This window comes from Hyla sarda, chromosome 4 (genome assembly GCF_029499605.1).
Source record: "Hyla sarda isolate aHylSar1 chromosome 4, aHylSar1.hap1, whole genome shotgun sequence".
NCBI lineage: Eukaryota > Metazoa > Chordata > Amphibia > Anura > Hylidae > Hyla > Hyla sarda.
In genome coordinates this window covers 112,854,804-112,875,306 of record NC_079192.1, presented here as the reverse complement: position 1 = coordinate 112,875,306, position 20,503 = coordinate 112,854,804, and the positions used below count along the sequence as shown (strand labels likewise).

General features: G+C 43.0%; 1 protein-coding gene and 1 pseudogene across 3 annotated transcripts in view; both read left to right on the top strand.

Moving 5' to 3' along the window:
• Nucleotides 1-20,503, top strand: part of SV2B (synaptic vesicle glycoprotein 2B) — a 154,060-nt gene that overhangs the window by 53,846 nt on the left and 79,711 nt on the right. The gene's annotated exons all lie outside the window — the stretch shown is intronic.
• LOC130267833 (U2 spliceosomal RNA) lies at nucleotides 139-229 on the top strand (annotated as a pseudogene).

Below are 20,503 nucleotides of genomic sequence, written 5' to 3'. Positions count from 1 at the left end.
CTTTTGTTGGAGGTGCCACTCTGCTGGCAACAAGAAAGTTAGACAACTAGCATTCGAACCACTCGTTTCACCAGCTCAGCCAGCAGCACCACCATAACCCCCCTCTTATGTGTGTCACCCCAGCAGGAAGGTGATTACATCGCTTCTCAGCCTTTTTGCTAAGATCAAGTGTAGTATCTGTTCTTATCAGTTTCATGCTGGTGGCAGGCGACGCCAGTGTGGAGCTGGTGGGGATGGGTCCTGCATGGTAGAGAGCAGGTGTACCAGGGTGTTCCGGGGCTGGTTCTGAGGAATCAGCTTGATGGCTGCCCCGATGTGACCTTTTTCCTCCGGGTCTCGCCATGAGGCTGAGAGGGTCTAGAGCTGAGGTACTTTAGTGCCTCGGGGAGTGGTGACCCTGAGGTGCCGAAACTCACTGGGTGTACTGGCTCACTGAGTGGAAGCACGAGCACCATAATCTCTTCACCTTGTGGCACTCACATCTTGATTCCAGGCCTTCTGGCTAGGATCAGAGAAATTTTTATAGATCCGGCCGGATGTCCGGCAGTATATCTGCACACATTCACTTATTTATTTATTTTTGTCTCACTGTGTCACTTTTTCGTTTTGTGTGTCCACAGGATTTGTCAGGATGTGGTAGCCCTTCTGGGTGTCCCTCCTGGCAGTCTAGGGGGGGGGGGGGGGTGTTTGGGCCATTAGGTTCCGCACCTCCCTGCAAACACCCCGAGTACTCCAGCTTTGGCAGGGTACCCACCGTTATCGGCTCTGCGGGCAGATACCTTGGCTAACGCCAGGGGGGATGCCGGGAGCATTTGTGGTCCCTTAGTAGCTTCGTCGAAAAGGGACATCGAACCTGGAACCTCGCAGGTACCTTTTGGTCCGGAGGCAAAGGGCAAGGTTTGTTGGGGGGCCTCTCTCCTATCGGAGAAGGGCTTGCGATAGACCGCATCCTCTGTGCATGTTTTTTTTTTTTTTGTGTAACTCGTTTGCACTTTTTCTTGCACTTTGGTTGATTCGAGAGCACGTTCCTTGGCTCTTAGATTAAAAAATAAAAGTAAGGTGATTACATGAGGAGGAGGTTTTTTACAGTTTGTCACCCCATTAGTAAGGAGATTACATGAGGAGGAGGTTTGTTACAGTGTGTCACCCAAGCAGTAAGGTGATTACATAAGGAGGGGGTTTGTTACAGTGTGTCACCCCAGTAGTAAGGAGATTACATGAGGAGGAGGTTTGTTACAGTTTGTCACCCCAGCAGTAAGGTGATTACATAAGGAGGGGGTTTGTTACAGTGTGTCACCCCAGTACAGATGATATTACATGAGGAGGAGGTTTGTTACAGTGTGTCAACCCAGTAGTAAGGTAATTACATAAGGAGGGGGTTTGTTACAGTGTGTCACCACAGTAGTGATGATATTACATGAGGAGGAGGTTTGTTACAGTGTGTTACACCAGTAGTGATGAGATTACATGAGGAGGAGATTTTTTTACAGTGTGTCACCCCAGTAGTAAGGAGATTACATGAGGAGGAGGTGTGTTACAGTGTGTCACCCCAGTAGTAAGGAGATTACATGAGGAGGAGGAAGTTTTTTACAGTGTGTCACCCCAGTAGTAAGGAGATTACATGAGGAGGAGGTTTGTTACAGTGCGTCGCCCCAGTAGTTGGGTAATTACATGAGGTGGAGGTTTTTTACAGTGTGTCACCCCAGTAGTAAGGAGATTACATGAGGAGGAGGTTTGTTACAGTGTGTCGCCCCAGTAGTAAGCTAATTACATGAGGTGGAGGTTTTTTACAGCGTGTCACCCCAGTAGTAAAGAGATTACATGAGTAGGAGGTTTGTTACAGTGTGTCACCCCAGTAGTAAGGTGATTACATGAGGAGGAAGTTTTTTTTTACAGTGTGTCACCCCTGTAGTAAGGAGATTACATGAGGAGGAGGTTTGTTACAGTGTGTCACCCTAGTAGTAAGAAGCTTACATCGGGAGGAAGCTTGTTGTAGTCTGTCTCCCCAGTAGTGAGATGGGCGTGTTAAAGAGCGGGCCAATGGGCAGAGTCAAGGGCGGCAAAATTAGCTTTTCTCTAAGGTGGCAAAAATCCTTGCACCAGCCCTGAATGGGATCTATGAAGGAAAGATGTATACTTCTTGTTTCTGCTGGATTCACTTCAGTTTTTTCCCTAGCTAACATTAAATGTAATTGCTATGTGCCATAACATTCTTAAAGAAATTATCAAAGTTTTCAGTAAAATTGTAAATTGTCCCAAAACTTATTAAAACAACAAACAAGCTGATACTTACTTCCGGTATACTGCGCTGAGCCCCTGTTTACCCTCTGGTCAGCATTTCAATCTTGCTTTAGGAGCGGAGGTCACTTGACTGCCAGTGCCAATCAGCGGCCTCTGTGGTCACTTTCCATACTCTTGGCAACACCGCTGAGTGATGGGAGCCATGATGCCAGGAGTATGGAGCTGATTGTTGTTTATTGTTTTAATATGTTTTGGGGCCATTTACAATTTTACTTAAAACATGGAAAACCCCTTTAACATTGGTGATCTGACATCTGTGATCCCTAAAATTTGACCTCTACATCCTCTACCGTTTTCTCCTGCTCAGCACTATCCCCTAGCTATCCAAGTTTCAGTGAGTGACCGGGAGCATTGCTGTGCAGGAATAAACACAGAAGACCTGCAGCACATAACTTGTAATGTAACCCTTTTATTTTTAAGACCGTATTAGACGTCCAAAGCCACCCAGTAAATGAGCGCTGATCTTGTAGATTGGCGCTTGTTTACAAGGCATTTATATTCCTTGAGCTTCGAATGGAGCCGGCCACCTGAACTACCTCGTTCGTGCAGCACCTTGAGGCATTTAGCCTTTGGCTGGACATCCCATAACAGACGGGAGGTGTACAGCTGTTTTTTTAGCGGGTCAATACAACCCAAACGGCTGACAAAATGGCATTTGTTTGTTTGTCGGCTGATCTTTGACCCTATTACACAAGCCCATGTTTGCCTTTTTGAATGCAGATAATGTAATACAAATTATCAGCCTGACACTGGAACATCAGCAAGGCTAGTTATTAAATCTACAAAAAGATTTCAGCAACTTTGCCAATACCTTTTTTTTTGTTTGTTTGCATTTTTTGGGGTATTTGAGAATTCAGCTTTAGACATGAATAGCGGACAAAGCCCATTATTGCAAATTAGTAAAAGATAATTAAAGTAACATATTGACAAACACCTTACTCTTTTTGTGTTGTTATTCATTGTGGAACATTTCCTTTAGTAAGAAAACATAAACAACATATACAGTATAAGGAGATAATTATTAAGACCAATGTTTAATACGCCAGTCTTAAAGGGGTATTCCAGGCCAAAACTTTTTTTTTATATATCAACTGGCTCCGGAAAGTTAAACAGATTTGTAAATTATTTCTATTAAAAAATCTTAATCCTTGCAATAGTTATTAGCTTCTGAAGTTGAGTTGTTGTTTTCTGTCTAACTGCTCTCTGATGACTCACGTCCCGGGAGCTGTGCAGTTCCTATAGGGATATTCTCCCATCATGCACAGCTCCCGGGACGTGACATTATCATTGATCAGTTAGACAGAAAACTTCAGAAGCTAATAACTATTGGAAGGATTAATATTTTTTAATAGAAGTAATTTACAAATCTCATGATATCCGTGAAGAGAAAGGAAAATATCGGCACTCACCAGTGTGGCTGCAGGGTCTTCTTTATTAAGACATACTCACATGCGGGGTACAGAAGAGAGGGGAATGGGGGGACAAGTGGTGGCGACCGAGCTCTAGTTTCGCACACTTGGTGTGCTTCGTCCGGCCGGACGAAGCACACCAAGTGTGCGAAACTAGAGCTCGGTCGCCACCACTTGTCCCCCCATTCCCCTCTCTTCTGTACCCCGCATGTGAGTATGTCTTAATAAAGAAGACCCTGCAGCCACACTGGTGAGTGCCGATATTTTCCTTTCTCTTCACGGATATCATGAACTTTGCTTATTATAGTATCTGAGCACCACCAGAGGCATTACAGCTACACCAACTCCCACCTGCCATTCCTAATCCAGCACACTCACGCAGTGCCGCACTACCTCCTTTGTGAATAATTTACAAATCTGTTTAACTTTCCGGAGCCAGTTGATATATATAAAAAAAGGTTTTGCCTGGAATACCCCTTTAAACTAAAGTCCATTAGAAAGCTGTGCCAAATTTATTAAGAGGATTAGAAATGATAAACCCATCAGAACATTTCTGGACACATCCCCTCCCTGGTGACCTCGACCACTTTTCATATGACTATGAAAAGAGTTGAGGTGATATAAAAGTCACAAACTAAAGTACAATTATGGCATATGCCATTTATGTGACTTTCCTAAGTCAAAATAATGTCACAAATTAATTGATAAAGTCCCTCATATAGTAACATAGAAACATAGTTTGTAAGGTTGAAAAAAGAGTCCATCGAGTTCAACCTAACTATACTGTGTACTTATGCACAGACTTATGTCAGACTTTGATGCCTAGGGCCTATTAGTAACATCTACTCATCTACTGTAAGGCCCCCATACACATTAGTGAAAAATTTGCCAAAAGTTAGGTGATGTTGGGAGAAAGAAGGATTAAGTATGTTGAATTTCAACATCTGATAGGTATACTCTTCTGCTGGAGAGTGGTCTGGCTTGGATTACATTTCCAGTCATGTCCTAAGGCTTCTTATCAGAGTCAGACACTGACTTGAAGGAAAAGCGACCTCCAAAAGGTGGCATAAGAGAGCTGCAAATCTGTCCCCTATGAGGGTTTAATAACAAGTGTAGAGTTTTCCTGCGGATTGTATTGTATATCTTACTGCAATGCATTGAACCAAAGCAATCTGCAGAGAAAGCCCACAGTATTTCCACAACAGTGGGAGTAGGTATCAGATTTGCTTGTTTTTTTCTGCATAAAAAAGTTCTAATACAGACTGGGGTTGAAAACCAGCCCTGGAAGGTGGGGTTGCGTAGAATTACCAAATTTTTCCATGTCATTCTCCTGGTGGATAAACGTATACTCTTGTGTGACTGGATTAAGCCTACCATTCCGGCCATAGCAGACATGGTAGACGAACCTTTCTGGAGGTAGACAGGCTGGACACGGAGAGGCATAGGGAGCGGGACCCAAAGAAGTTTTTTACAAAGTGGCATAGTTCTCTGTCTGCTCACTTCAGTAAACCTCAAATTGATGCTGTTGTGTTGCCATTACACACTAAGCGGTACAATCTGGCAGCCTTAAGCAACACACTGGGCCCCCTATGTCTCCTGAATGACATAGAGTGATGGATACCAGGGGTCCTTCTTCGGTGCCTGTAGACCCTTTCCTTTCCTCCCCCCCTCCCCCCTTTTTTTGTTGTTTTGTGTGTGAATGTGTGTGTGACTGTCAGTGTCTATATTTTTGTGGCAGGTATTCTGCACTTTTGGGGATGGGGTTAACGAAACCTTGCCACAGTATTTGCTTCTATATGTTTAGTATTCTTAATGTGTAGGTACTGTGCTACTCACTTCAGATTTTATGACATATTATTCTTTTGCTGTACTTTTTTTTGCTGTTCTTCTGAAAAAAATATAAAAATCTAATAAAAAAATAAAAAAAAACAGCCCTGAGAATAATTGCATGCCAGCTCCACAGCACTGTCATTGTGCAAGCCAATGGCTGCCGCACTGGCAAAATACCTTACGTGGATAGATATATGTGTGTGTGTGTGTGTATATATATATATATATATATATATATATATATATATACATACACACACACACACACACACACACATCTACTGAACATCAATCTGTCTATATACATTTGAATAAATATATGTATGTCACAGAAGAAATACAGCATCACTTTGCCAAATGTTCCAATGAAATGGTGCCAGTGTCCAAGACCCAATCACAGAAAAATAAATAAAATGACGCAGTACTCCATTAAAGTACAAAATGGTGGTAATGCATATGCAAAATTACCAATAATACCAGTATACAAGGAAGAATATTATCACTGTATATATTACCATCATACTGTTACTGACCAAATCCTGTATACTGAGACCAATATTATTACCAAAAATACCAGTATACAAGGAAGAATATTATCACTGTACATATTACCATCATTCTGGTACTGACCAAATCCTGTATATTGAGATCACTATTACCAATAATACCAGTATATAAGGAGGAATATTATCACCATACATATTACCATCATACTGTTACTGACAAATCCTGTATACTGAGACCAATATTATCAATAATACCAGTAAACAAGGAGGAATGTTAGCACCATAAATATCACCATCATACTGTTACTGACCAAATCCTGTATACTGAGACCAATATTACCAATAATACCAGAATACAAGGGAAAAATAATAGTCACACCAGTACCACTACCACCACAAAATGATTTATTCCCCCACACTGCTACTGAATAAAATCCACTTTGAAAAGACCAATATTTTCCCATACAGTGCCCATCTACAGGTAGACACCAACACTACACAGGCATTGCAAACCATATAAATGCTTACAGTTACAGCCAGTGAATCACAGATGACATCTTCTCCAAGTGATTCACATCTGACATCTTCTCCCAGTGAATCACAGGTGATGTCTTCTCCAAGTGAATCCCAGGTGAAGTCTTTGATTAGAGCTGTTCACTTTTACTTTTCTGTCTTTCCTGGGCATCATGAAGACTTTTCCTGGCAAAGACTTGTCTCTGCAGAGTTTGCCAGACACACATTTTAGGCCTCCTTTATGCATATAGTAATGAGGCCCTCTCTGTACTCCCATATAGTAGTTAGGCCCCCTCTGTTCCTGCATATGGCAGTTAGGCCTCCTCTTTGCCGCCGTATGGTGTGCCATATTAGCTCGCTCCTTCCCATTAGGTAGGTAGGCTTCTCCCTCCCTCCATATTGGCTAGACAATACATTTCTGCCTTCCAGCCTTCCTTATATTAGCTAGGTAATTAAGCAGGCTTCTCCACCCCCCCCCCCTTCTTTCCCTCCATATTAGCTAGGCAAATCTCTTCACCCCTTAATATTTGGTAGGTAGACAGGCTCCCCCCCCTCTTCCTCCATATTAGCTAGATAGACCCTCACCCAGGGCAAGTGGCCTACCACAAATTATTCCAGTATCCCATTAGGCCAGTCCAGCCCTGCATATTGGTATAAAGTAAATCAAAAATAGTCATAGGTAGATTATGTGTCATATCTTGAACTACCTCTTAAACAGGTATGCTGTGAATGTGATATATGATTAAATGTTTTTTTTTTTTTGCTGGTTGCTGGTATTCCAAGGTTTAGAAGTGGTGTAGGGAAGATATGTGATCTGAAAATACCCTTACCCTTATCTTACATTTGCATATATAGATGTGACTTTAGCCTTAGATTTTTTTCATTTCTGTGCAGATCATTGTGAAATCAAGTCTCACTGATAAATGTTTCAAATTACATTACATTATGCAAAAACTGTGAAAAATTAATTGTCAGAATAAAGATGAGGATGCTTATTAAAATGATAAAATACCCAAGAATAGATGATCCCAATTTTTTTTTATATATATATATAAAGTGGGTGAGTATTTACCTCCGGCCTCTTACCCCAGCCAAGCCAGATCACCCTGCTCTGTACTGATGAGTAGCAAAAACCACGAAACAGCTGTCTGCAGATGGGTAGAAACTTCCCTTTTGGGGAGTAGTCTGGCTTGGCATAAAATCCCGATCAGCTTTTTATATTCCTTATCAGGAGCTAAGCTGATACCAGGGAACATTACCTGAAAAGGTGATGTAATGAGCTGCTTTGCAAATTCCCATATATATATATATATATATTTACATCACTAGTCTATTTGAAGGGCTCAAAGGACAATTTTACAAAAATGGCATTTCCGATAATATTTTGTTTATGTCTTACATTATCTCAGTATTGGAAAGGTAACCCAACTGTTTTGAGGTGCGGTTATTTTAGGTATTAGTGTGGTGGTCTAGTTAAGATAACTCATTTTTAGATGAAAGCTGAATGGATCATTGTATGATACTTATTCAAATAAATGGATTAGGTCCCAAAGGTTGGGCCTGCATCTATCTGACATTTATATACATTTAAACATTATATACATTTATACCCTGTCGTTATGCCTTCAATGTCCAGATGGGAATATCTCTTTAACTATCCACCTTTGATTTTATAATCCACATCACTAGTTAAGTAAATGCAATCTATGCACAGGCAAGACTTTTAGGTAGTTGTAATAAAATTTACCTGTACCTGCTCATGACTCAATTTTCTGTCATAAAACACACCATAAAGACAAAATAATGCTCTAAACAGCTCTGATAAAAATTGTAAGTGGGAATGGAATGTGCTGAAACCTATTCATAGACCTTCAAGGCTACAAAAAATGACTCTGCAAAATACTGAATTCTAGTGCTTCCTGTTACTGTCTGCATTTATTCTTCTAACCAGGTGGAATGGGGTTTTTGGATTTAGGAAATATTTTTCTGACATTGCAGGTCACTCTCAGACATTTGATCACAAAGAGGAGGCTTTCTGTGATATTCACCAGCGCCATAAATAATGCTAACTGCAATACTGAGCTCTAGTTCATTCACAATTGATCCCAAGCAGAAGACTACCTTTATTTAGCTACTATTTATTTATTAAATATATATCCTTCCTTCTTTCTACTACCCTTATATATTTAGTTAATTATTTAAACAGACATTCAATTTCCTACTCTAAAGGGAACTCAGGAGGGCACAGATTCTCATTCCAGTAGTCTGTGGAGACTTATTAGTGATCCAGTAGTGTGTGGAGACTTATTAGAGATCCAGTGGAGTGTAGAGACTTATTAGAGATCCAGTGGTGTCTGGAGACTTATTAGAGATCCAGTGGTGTCTGGAGACTTATTAGAGATCCAGTGGTGTGTGGATACTTGTTAGAAATCCAGTGGTGTGTAGAGACTTATTAGAGATCCAGTGGAATGTAGAGGCTTATTAGAGATCCAGTGATTTGTGGAAACTTATTAGAGATCCAGCGGAGTGTAGAGACTTATTAGAGATCCAGTGGTATCTGGAGACTTATTAGAGATCCAGTGGTGTGTGGAGACTTATTAGATATCCAGTGGTTTGTGGATACTTGTTAGAGATCCAGTGGTGTATGGAGACTTATTAGTGATCCAGTAGTGTGTGGAGATTTGTATATTTGTGGGTGAAAAAATGCTGTCCCTGCAGCTATTGCCTGTGTCTCTATAAGGAGTCAAAAAACAGAAAGTGAGGGCCGGACAAGCAGGGCTCTATGCTGGCTCCTTGCTTGTCAATCATTCTGATGTGTGAGCCGGGAGTATATCACAGAGCCTAACTGCACAGAGCCGTATTTCCTAACTGCAGTATTTCCTAAATCAGTGTACAGAGCCCTGCTTGTCCTCACTGCACAGAGCCCTGCTTGTCCTCACTGCACAGAGCCCTGCTTGTCCTCAGTGCACAGAGCCCTGCTTGTCCTCAGTGCACAGAGTCCTGCTTGTCCTCAGTGTACAGAGCCCTGCTTGTCCTCACTGCACAGAGCCCTGTTTGTCCTCATTGTACAGAGCCCTGCTTGTCCTCACTGTACAGAGTTCTGCTTGTCCTTAGTGTACAGAGCCCTTCTTGTCCTCAGTGTACAGAGCCTTGCTTGTCCACAGTGTACAGAGCCCTGCTTGTCCTCAGTGTTCAGAGCCCTGCTTGTCCTCAGTGTAGAGAGCCCTTCTTGTCCTCAGTGTACAGAGCCCTGCTTGTCCTCAGTGTACAGAGCCCTGCTTGTCCTCACTGCACAGAGCCCTGCTTGTCCTCAGTGTACATAGCCCCGCTTGTCCTCAATGTACAGAGCCCTGCTTGTCCTCAGTGTACAGAGCCCCACTTGTCCTCAGTGTACAGAGCCCTGCTTGTCCTCAGTGTACAGAGCCCTGCTTGTCCTCAGTATACAGAGCCCTGCTTGTCCTCAGTGTACAGAGCCTTGCTTGTCCACAGTGTACAGAGCCCTGCTTGTCCTCAGTGTTCAGAGCCCTGCTTGTCCTCAGTGTAGAGAGCCCTTCTTGTCCTCAGTTTACAGAGCCCTGCTTGTCCTCAGTGTACAGAGCCCTGCTTGTCCTCACTGCACAGAGCCCTGCTTGTCCTCAGTGTACATAGCCCCTCTTGTCCTCAATGTACAGAGCCCTGCTTGTCCTCAGTGTACAGAGCCCCGCTTGTCCTCAGTGTACAGAGCCCTGCTTGTCCTCAGTGTACAGAGCCCTGCTTGTCCTCAGTATACAGAGCCGTGCTTGTCCTCAGTGTACAGAGCCCGGCTTGTCCTCAGTGCACAGAGCCCTGCTTGTTCTCAGTGTACAGAGCCCTGCTTGTCCTCACTGCACAGAGCCCTGTTTGTCCTCATTGTACAGAGCCCTGCTTTTCCTCACTGTACAGAGTTCTGCTTGTCCTTAGTGTACAGAGCTCTTCATGTCCTCAGTGTATAGAGCCTTGCTTGTCCACAGTGTACAGAGCCCTGCTTGTCCTCAGTGTTCAGAGCCCTGCTTGTCCTCAGTGTAGAGAGCCCTTCTTGTCCTCAGTGTACAGAGCCCTGCTTGTCCTCAGTGTACAGAGCCCTGCTTGTCCTCACTGCACAGAGCCCTGCTTGTCCACAGTGTACATAGCCCCGCTTGTCCTCAATGTACAGAGCCCTGCTTGTCCTCAGTGTACAGAGCCCCACTTGTCCTCAGTGTACAGAGCCCTGCTTGTCCTCAGTGTACAGAGCCCCACTTGTCCTCAGTGTACAGAGCCCTGCTTGTCCTCAGTGTAGAGAGCCCTTCTTGTCCTCAGTTTACAGAGCCCTGCTTGTCCTCAGTGTACAGAGCCCGGCTTGTCCTCAGTGTACATAACCCTGCTTGTCCTCACTGCACAGAGCCCTGCTTGTCCTTACTGCACAGAGCCCTGCTTGTCACAGACAATAGCTATAAGGACAAAATGTACACACGTTTTAACCAATGTATATTACAAATATACATATAATGGTATTATCTACATATTAGAAAAAGGTTTTGTTACCGACAGGTACACTTTGAGGCTGTGTTCTTATGCTGCAGTTTATAAACATTTTTTGATGGCCTAAAATATAAACAGATATGCAACACTTAATGGTCAGTGTATTTTCTGAAACTATTCCCCACCAGTCTTCTTCAAACAACACAATAAGGTGTCAGTAATTGCTCCAGAATATAGAGAGACTGTTATAGCATGTGTTTTCTAGGCAATAAAAAATGCACCATAATGTAAAACATTATGCATCAAGGTATTTTTCAATACACAATATTTATCAAGGTTGCAGGTTGTCCTATGTGCAACATGACAACACCGCTGTGGCATCAATTGTAGTACTGAACATATATGTCCCTTTGTTTTATAAAATTATTCTAAAACTCACAAGTCTTTAGGGCATAGTATCATGGTATCAGTAATTTTATTGAAAATGCTTTGTTATCACTTTTACAAAATAGACTTTTGCTTATACAGCACATTCATGTAAAATGAAAGACTGGCCAGGAATTACATTTGCACACAAGCAATCAATGCTGCCCTAAACATTGAGTCATCATGCTGCTCTGTTATCCTTTCCTGCATTATTCATCTTTCCTGAGCCAAATAGGCTGTTACTCCTCTTACGGTGGTATAAGTGCAACTAGGTCAGATGAGTAGAACCTTCATATAACAGGGCTTCATCCAGACACATCTTACTAGATTTACCAAACCGTGTTTCTAATCCTTAAATAGAAAATGAATAAATAAATACAACAGTGTAATTCCACATTGAACCATGTGTTCACAAATCAAAAGAGATGTGCAGTAAAGTCTGCAGCTTGTCCTTGAGCAAAGGAGATTCTCATGCATTGATACTCTAGGACAAAGTGGAATTTATAGAAAAGTAAAAATAGTTAAGGACAATGGAGTTGGTGTAGAAAAAGTGTCAGAATGTCAAATTTGGATATAAAAAAGATATACATTTTGATACACAAGGAACATATCAAATATGCTGAAACAACTTTAGAAAACATATTAAAACTGTACATTTGCTGAGTGCTCCATTTTTCTATTCTGTGTTTAGAACTTTAACACATATTTTAACACATAGATGGGCCCGTGCTATGGTTCCACAATTCCCCCTAAAGATTCTCACTACAAGACACAATTCTGATCCTGGCTGTTTAATATTTTAATGTAGAACTCCAACCAAATGAAATTACCTTTATATAACTGCAATTGTTAAAGTTATATAACTTTGCAATAAAAAGTATAATCTTTGCTGAGCATATAGTCTGCTTCTCTCAGCTTTTCTTCCAGGCAGGAAGTCCAGTAGAAATTATCACACATGATGACTAGTGATTACAGTAGATGACACATCACTGACTCTCCTCTGGTCAGTGTGCCATGTGTGATTGTCCTTGATTGGCACACACACCTTCCTTATCTATGTTCACTGCTCACTCCCTGAAGGCAGCCCCTCCCTGCAGCTCACACAGATAACAGGCACAGGTGCTGATTGTTTGTGTATTTTTTGCCTCACACTTTTGCTGTACTTTCAAAGGCTGTTTATGGGGGCTATGGGGGTCCGATTTTAGATATTGGGACAGAGAAAAAAAGACAGGGGATGCTCCCTGGTAATGCACAGGGTGGGCTATTTATGAGGATACACCTTAATAAAATGGGAATGGTTGGTGATATTAACTTCCTGTTTGTGGCACATAAGTATATGTGAGGGGGGAAATTGTTCAAGATTGGTGGGGTCCATGGCAGACATTTTGAAGTCGGCCATTTTGAATCCAACTTTTGTTTTTTCAATAGGAAGAGGGTCATGGGACACATTAAATTTATTGGAAATTTCACAAGAAAAACAATGATGTGCTTGGTTTTAACATAACTTTATTCTTTCATGAGTTATTTGCAAGTTTCTGACCACTTATAAAATGTGTTTAATGTTCTGCCCATTGTTTTGGATTGTCAATGGGGGCCATTCAACTGGCCCACGACGACCAATCCACTTTCCAGGAAACTGTTAATCTAGGAATGCTCGGACCTGACACTCATAATGTGGTGGTGCACCATCTTGCTGGAAAAACTCAGGGAACGTGCCAGCTTCAGTGCATAAAGAGGGAAACACATCAAGTGGATTGGTCGTCATACGCCAGTTGAATGGCCCCCAAGGTCTCCCGATCTGACCCCCTTAGACTTTTATCTTTGGGGTCATCTGAAGGCAATTGTCTATGCTGTGAAGATACAAGATGTGCAGCACCTGAAACTACGGATACTGGAAGCCTGTGCTATCATTTCTCCTGCGGTGTTGCTATCAATGTGTGAAGAGTGGGAGAAGAGGGTTGCATTGACAATCCAACACAATGGCCAGCACATTCAACACATTTTATAAGTTGTCAGAAACTTGTAAATAGCTCATGTTACTTTAAAACCAAGCACATCATTGTTTTTCTTGTGAAATTCCCAATAAGTTTGATTTGTCACATGACCCTCTTCCTATTGAAAAAACAAAAGTTGGATTCAAAATGGCCGTCTTCAAAATGGCCGCCATGGTCACCACCCATCTTGAAAAGTTTCCCCCCGCACATATACTAATGTGCCACAAACAGGAAGTTAATATCACCAACCATTCCCACTTTATTAAGGTGTATCCATATAAATGGCCCACCCTGTATATCAAAAAGGTGTGCTATACTGATCTGAAAATAAAGTTACACGTTGGTGTGTAACTGCAGTGGTATGGAAAGTGAAGTAGACTTTGGCTGCCGTACTCTGACCGGTATCAGATTCCAGGAAGGAAGCCAATTTGGACAAGTGAACATATAAGCAAAAAAAACGGTCTTGGATGCACTGCTCAAAACTTGAACACAAATGAAGAACTCAGATCAGCACAGGACAATGTACAATTTATTGATTGGTCAGGACCACGACAGCACAGCTAACTCACAGGATGTCCGGACCAGTACCCCAGTTGTCCTTACTGTAACCAATAAATTGTATGTTGTCCTGTACTGGCCTGAGTCCTTCACTTGCATTCAAGTTTTGAGCAGAGCCTCCAAGACCGTTTCTTTGCTTGTACGTCTGCTTGTGGAGTCATGGTGAGCATATATAAATAACTTATTTCATTTTTTATTTTTACCACTTTTGGCTGGATATCTCCTTTAAGCACTACAATCAACTGCAGCAAAAAGCCTTCCTATGTACTGTCTCAACTGTGACAACATGTTTGCTGGGCTTGACTGGGTAGTCAAGAGAACCCTAAACCTAGAGGAGGCCCCAGGACATTCTGTTCAGAGAGTCTTATAGGACTTCAGTTCTTTATTCATGCACCCTAAACAGCAGAAGCAGAACTGACACAGAAAAACATTATACTGGAAAGAATTGCACCTTTTTCTGTGTTGGTTCCACTGCTGGTTTTATAAAAAAAATACTGACCAAAAGAATGTGTGAATATAGCCTAATATAGACATATCATAGTACATTAAGTTTGAATAAAGAACAGTTTGCTGGCATACTTCATTTATACCGCATGTCAGCCACTTGCACGTTCCATTTATAAGATTAAGTCTAACTCTTTACACTGGGATGCTCATCAGACCCATATTAGTGCTAAAAAGAAGCCCTCAAGGAGACATCAACGCTGCTATCACAGATCTTTGTGTCATAGGGAGAGAGGCTACTGCACTCCTCTCTCTCCTCCACACTAGACTCCTTTTCTTCAGATAGGCAACTCTGAACTTACTTCCTTTTAGTAGAGAGGCTGTACCAGAGCAAACTTGTCTCAATCCTCTGAGGGTTCCCAGCAGTGTCTATATGTATGTGGATAGTAACCTCTCGGCCATGCTCTCGGCCATGCTCTTATAGTAAATAAAACCCAGTATAAACATTATGTACCAGCTAACATACATAAAAAAACAAATACAACAAGGCACTGTCTGGATAACACATAACCAAAGGCCTGTGCATATACTAGCCAAATATATGCCAATAACACAAGATAAGCCAGAAACAACTGTAAGATAGGAGTTTTAAAGTGGTGGTGATCTGTTCTTTCACTACCAGTCCATAAAAGTTCCCACATGTAGGTTAGAAAAAAAGTATTTACAATAACACTCTCCACTTCTTGAAAACATTTTTTGTACCGTTATTATTTTTATTTGAAAAGTTATAGCAGGTCAGGTTGCCATAGAAGCTCTTCTCTTTTAAGTCTGGTCTGACCGTTTGTAACTTTTAAAACTTTTGATTACATCGCATTCAGGTGTCAAATTCTGTTTCTAGTAATAATTGCACAATATTAAGTCAATAAGTGAGGTGACAAATGTGGTACCTAGAATTGTTTTTACCGATTATACTCAAATACTAAAGCATGGTCTTTTTTCTAGTCTCTCTTTTTTGAAGTCAGTTTTTGAAAATAAAGCAAGAGTTGGATAGTAAAGGGAATTATTTTTTATTGTTTTTTTGTTAAAATCTATGCGTATGTCTTCACAAAACTGCATCAAATGGCATATGGGAAAGCAAGTAACTTTGGAGCTTAAAAACTCTGTCAACCAAACTTAATGGTTTGCTAAATGTAGTTTCCATTAAATATTAATTTGTGGGAGAGTCAAGATGGGCCCTCATCATTCTTTTTCTCATTTTATAGTCATTACTGCCAACAAATCGCCCAGTGGTTATTCTTTCCCTACACTTGGATGACATGTAACATTCAATTTGCCAAATGTCTCTGATCTTTACAAAACATGAATTACTTTCAGATCAGGGGAATTATAATTATTAAATATTCAATGAGGCACTTTGACTGCCATGGTTTATTCAGCTGTGCTGTCCAAATGTGGAGTGTTTAGATATATAGCCATATTTTCACCTACCTTTTAGACATAGAAAGTGCCCTGGTATAAAAGTGAAGGTTCATCTTTGGTGACTTTTAGACTTCAAGATCATGGAAATGCATAAATAATAATGTACTGATAAATATTTATAATCTATATAGTTTACTTTCTAAGATAAAGCATTACCATAATAGAGTGAGAAAACTGACACAACTACATTTATTAAAATAACGGTTGTTTTTTTTTTAAAGCCTGTGTGTGGTGCTCCGTGGAGAAGGGTGTAGCTACTATGGGCTTGTAGAGACAGAAGTGTGTGGCCCTGAACCTAAGGGGCTCAAAGACACTTAGGAATAAATTAGGTTGATAAATTGTACATTGTACATGGGGGTTGCTGGTATTTGGGGGCCAGGAGCTTTCAGTTACACCACTGGGTTTAAAAAGTGTCACCAAATAAACTGTTCTCAACTACATCAAGCTATGTTCCCTAACTACTCCTAACACCCAGCCTGCCCTTAAAAACAATTTCAGAGCTTTAAAAAGCTGTGTATAATACCTTTCTTCTTGCCCGCATAGTGCAATTTCCCAGCAGAAGAAAGTGGGCATTTCCTAGCAGGCATGACATCACTGAAGCCTGCTGGGGGACAACTTTGCCCTCCCATTGTTGCAGCACTGTGATGAATAGAAGACCTCAAGCTCTGTGTATGTTTCAGTCTGTGCAGATTTCAGTAAGGCTCTCCTGCAGCTTTCAGTCTGTGTGGCTTTCTGTGAGAATCCATGGAGCTTTCACTTTCTGTACAACTGACAATCAAGTTCCGTGCAGAGAAACACTTCCTGGATTCCGACTCCTGCCAGGCCTGGAGGAGACCAAACTCACTGTATTAATTGTGGCAGGGAACAGAACAGAGCCACCTACATTTTTAACATATTTATGTTGATTATTTTAAAAGCAAGTGAATGGGAAAGTGTCTGCTAATCACACAAGGAACACTATATTAAAAGTTTTATTTTGTGACAGGTAATATTTAAGTTTGTACAGGAACCATAATACATTTGAACAGCATTCTGTCCAGTAGGCTTAATATTAGGTATATATATATATATATATATATATATATATAGGTATATATATTGTGACGGAGCTGGATGTGGATCCTCTACCTCTGTGGCTGATGATTGGGACTGTATCAAGGAGCGGAGTCTAAGGTGCCGCTGGTCTTTACCAGAGTCAGCCGCAAGGCAGGATGGGCTTGCTGTGGCAGGAGACACCCAGGTCCCTACCCCCGAAATGGCTCGACCACACAGGTAACTGGACAAGGTACCGAAGGAAGAGGCAGTAGCTTAGTGAACGTAGCAGAAGGTCAAGGCAGGCAGCAAAGGTTTGTAGTCAAAAAAACTTAGCAGGAAGGTCTGGAAACATGGGTATGGCAAAACGCAATAGGAACGCTTTCTCTTAGGCAATAGGCACTGAAGATCCGGCAGGGAAGTGTGGGAGATGCAAACAACTTATAATGTGGTTTCAGGTGTATTCACTAATTGTGGGCTTAATGGCCCTTTAAATTTCAGAGCTCTGGCACGCGCCAGCCCTAAGGGACGGAGACGCGCCCACCGGAGCTGGGAGACAGAAGGAGCTGCAGGAACGGAACGTGGGGAGAGACGGGCCAGGATTCGCATGCGGGCGCATACTGCCATGAGACTCCCCGCCCCACCGGCAGTCGGGGACACAGGGACACTGCGCTCATGGTCTCCCCCTCTTTTTACGGCTCAAGAATCATTTGAGAAGATCCTGATCTAGGATGTTATCCTGTGGTTCCCAAGACCTCTCCTCTGGTCCGAATCCCTCCCAATATACAAGAAAGAAACATTTTCCTCTGATGAGTTTGGAGTCCAGAATTTCCTTGACAGAATATACATCAGAGGTACCCGAGATGAGAGTAGGAAGAATGTCCTTTTTTGAGAAGCTGTTATGGATGGCGGGTTTCAAGAGGGAGACGTGAAAAGAATTTGGGATCCGAAGGGAGGAAGGCAGATAAAGATAATAAAACAGGGTACTTTGAAGCGGATATATTTAGATGACAACCACACTTTGTCCCCAGGCGAGTATTCAAAAGGAGAGCGCCTTTTCTTGTCTGCTTGAGATTTCATACGGGTCATGGCACAAAGAAGGGAGGGTCGAAGTTCCATACAAGTTCATCTGCCATATGGACACCAGCGGGAGAAGACAAGGGCAAAGGTGGATGAGGATGACGTCCATAGACCACAAAGAAGGGTGAAGTTCCTGTGGATTCGGTATCCCTATGGTTGTAAGAAAACTCAGCCCAGGGTAGTAGATCGTAGATCGGCCCAGTCGTCTTGGAGGGCAGAAACAAAGTGGCGAAGATAATCTCCCAAGATCTGGTTTATCCTCTCAACTTTACCATTGGATTAGGGATGATAGGCAGAGGAGAAATCCAATTTAACTTGAAGATGTGAGCAGAGGGCCCTCCAGAATTTGGAGACGAACCCGGTCAGAGACAATATGTGTCTGTAATCCATGGTGACGGAAGATATGGGAAAGGAACAGTTTAGCAAGTTGAGGTGCAGATGGCAAACCAGGCAAGGGCACAAAATGAGCCATTTTAGAAAATCGATTTACAACAACCCAGATGACCGTATTGCCGCTAGAAGAAGGAAGGTCAGTAATAAAGTTCATTGCAATATTAGTCCAGAGCAGGTCAGGGACAGGCAAAGGATATAGAGGAACGGCAGGCTTGGCACGTGGTATTTTGTCCCGGGCACAGACTGAGCAGGAACGAACAAAGTCAATGACATCCCATTTCAGAGTGGGCCACCAATACTGTCAGGAAATTAGTTACAAGGATTTACTGACAACGAAATGACCAGCCAACAGAGAGGAATGACCCATCTCAAAATTCGGAGTCTCAGACGAGAAGATACATAAGTCTTCCCAGGAGGCAGATCCTGGTGCTGCGTAAATAAGACGATCAGGAGGAACAATGTGTTGAAGACGATGTGATTCCAGGTCCTGTACCTCAGAAGATCTAGATAGAGCGTCAGCCCAAAAATTCTTCTCTGCTGGACAGAAATGAATAAAAAAGTTAAACCTGGAGAAGAACAGGGACTAGCGAGCCTGTTGAGGGTTGAGACGATGGACAGACTGAAGATAGAGCAAGTTCTTGCGATCCGTACAGATAGTTATTGGATGCACTGAGCCCTCTAAGAGATGTCGCCATTCTTCCAAGGCCAACTTAATAGCCAGGAGCTCACAGTCTCCAATAGTATAATTTCTCTCTGCTGGAGAGAAGGTCTTCGAGAAAAATCCGCAAGTCACAGTCCTTCCCTTGGAAGATCTTTGTGTCAATACTGCTCCTGTACCAACTGACGATGCATCCACCTCTAAAGTAAATGGCTTGTCCTGATCAGGTCTTGACAACACCAAAGCAGAAGTGAAGGCAGATGTTACGCCTAGCGCTCCGGGTCCCCGCTCCTCCCCGGAGCGCTTACGGCGTCTCTCTCTCCGCAGCGCCCCGGTCGGTCCCGCTGACCGGGAGCGCTGCACTGTCTTGGCCGTCGGGGATGCGATTCGCACAGCGGGACGCGCCCGCTCGCGAATCGCATCCCAGGTCACTTTCCCGTCCCGGTCCCCCGCTGTCATGTGCTGGCGCGCGCGGCTCCGCTCTCTAGGGCGCGCGCGCGCCAGCTCCCTGAGACTTAAAAGGCCAGTGCACCAATGATTGGTGCCTGGCCCAATTAGCTTAATTGGCTTCCACCTGCTCCCAGACTATATCTGATCTCTGCCCCTGCACTCCCCTGCCGGATCTTGTTGCCTTAGAGCCTAGTGAAAGCGTTACTGTGTTTGTCCATACTGTGTACTTGACCTCCTGCTATTGCCTTATTGACTACGATTCTTGCTGCCTGCCCCGACCTTCTGCTACGTCCGACCTTGCTTCTGTCTACTCCCTTGTACCGCGCCTATCTTCAGTAGTCAGAGAGGTTGAGCCGTTGCTAGTGGATACGACCTGGTCACTACCGCCGCAGCAAGACCATCCCGCTTTGCGGCGGGCTCTGGTGAACACCAGTAGTGACTTAGAACCGGTCCACTAGCACGGTCCACGCCAATCCCTCTCTGGCACAGAGGATCCACCTCCTGCCAGCCGGCATCGTGACAGTAGATCCGGCCATGGATCCCGCTGAAGTTCCTCTGCCAGTTGTCGCCGACCTCACTACGCTGGTCGCCCAGCAAGCTCGACAGATCGCCCAACAAGAGCACCAGCTGTCGTACTTGACCACCATGACTCAGCAACTTCAGTCGCAGCTACAGCAGCTTCAGTCTCAGCTACTGCAATTTCAGTCACAGCTACAGCAGCAACAACCTTCTCCTCCGCCAGCTCCTGCACCTCTTCCGCAGCGAGTGGCCACTCCTCGCCTCCGCTTGTCCCTGCCGGACAAATTTGATGGGGACTCTAAGTTTTGCCGTGGCTTTCTTTCACAATGTTCCCTGCACTTGGAGATGATGTCGGACCAGTTTCCTACTGAAAGGTCTAAGGTGGCATTCGTAGTCAGTCTTCTGTCTGGGAAAGCTCTGTCATGGGCCACACCG